Here is a 1,624-nt window from a genome sequence, read left to right as displayed (position 1 = left end):
GCCGCCTGCGGCGCAGCGAGCCGAGCACAGCAGCTTCCACAGGAGCCTGCCGGGCGGCCAGCATCCACGCGCTTTATCGGCCACAGAGAGAAGGACCGAGGGGTCTCATCGAGGCTTTCAGAGAGTACGTCGCACGTGGAATGGGGATGGAAAAGAGGACGAAGGCTGGCGCCACGCGTGTTCGGCAGAACCCATCCTCGCCAGGTGTGTTGTCCGCGCTGCAGAGCTGTCCACAGGCATGGAGCGGCTCTGTCCGGGACGGGGATGTTGTGTGGGGCCGGGCGTGTTCTCCACGCGCCGGGGTCTGGCCGGCAGATGCAGGTCTGGCCGGCACGGCCTGCCTCCCCAGGGGAGTGCTGAAGAGCCCTCTGCCAGAGGGGATGGCTCTGTGAGCTCCCCACGCACCTGAGCGTCTTCAAGCCGTGGACACGGCCTGGGCCTTGTGCTGCTGGGCGAATAGATGCCCGGGAGGGTCCCTCTCTCCCGAGAATCGGACCAGCCCGGGAGACGGGGACTCCCAGCCCAAGCCTGGGGGTTTGCAAGGACTCAAGGCCGAGGACTTGAGCTCTGTCCCCAACAGGAGGTTTGGAAACACCGTGGGTGACCGACCTCCACGCCAGCAGTGACACTGGAATCAGGGTGGGCCCAGCCGCACTCACATTTGCAAAGGAAATCAGCCAACAGGCTATGGAGGTGCTCCAGGTCAGCCCCTTTCCTGGGGGGGGACAAGGTGTGAGACCGGAGTCAGTGTCCCTTCCTGACCCGCTGGCTGGCATGAAACACTGACCAGGAGGCCCCCTCCGCGAGCCTTCCCCCCTCCCCCGCCAGGAGAGGCCCCCTTCCATTTTTTTTTTAATCCTCACCTGAGGATATTTTTCCATTGACTTTTAGGGAGAGTGGAAGAGAGAGGGAAAGACAAAGAGAAACATCGATTTGAGAGAGACACATCGATTGGTTTTCTCCTGCACAAACCCTGACCAGGGTCCGGGCCGGGGAGGAGCCAGCCACTGAGGTACGTGCCTTTGACTGGAATGGAACCCAGGACCCTTTGTTCCACAGGCCGACGCAGAGGCTCCCTCTCTGGTCCTAAGTTCCCCGGGGTCCTGCTGTGGCGTTGCTACAGCTCTTCAATTCCATGCCTTACTTGTTACATCTGCAAACTCACCCGGTCCTCCCAGTGCCCGGGCGAGGGCGAGGGCAGCACCCACCCTCCCGCCCGCGTTTCACAGGTATCGGCCCCGCTGCACACGGCGGAGGACGGGCGCTCAGGCAGCCAGAGGCGGGGGGTGGGGCAATCTGGGAGGAGAGTGTACAGAAGTCCTCCGTGTGTCGCTGCAACTTTCCTGTATGTTCAAGTCATTTCAAAACACAGAGTTAAAAAAAGCCTCGGGGCTTAGGCCACTGCGTTTCAGTGGTGGCTCGGCCTCAGCTGCTGTTACTAGATGGAGGGTTTTTCATATATTCATTCGCCCCTCTGACCGTCATCATCCCGTGAGGCGAGGAGGGCGTCCCACGCTAAAGCCGGCTGTACACAGGAGGAAACCGAGGCCGGGAGCCGCGGAAGGACACGCCTGTGCCCGCAGACACACGCGGTGTTATTTACGGCCCAGCCTCACTGGTCAGC

The sequence above is a fragment of the Myotis davidii genome, unplaced genomic scaffold (assembly GCF_000327345.1).
Source record: "Myotis davidii unplaced genomic scaffold, ASM32734v1 scaffold170, whole genome shotgun sequence".
Lineage (NCBI taxonomy): Eukaryota > Metazoa > Chordata > Mammalia > Chiroptera > Vespertilionidae > Myotis > Myotis davidii.
The sequence above is the reverse complement of the archived record's forward strand: the minus strand, read 5'-3'. Positions refer to the sequence as shown.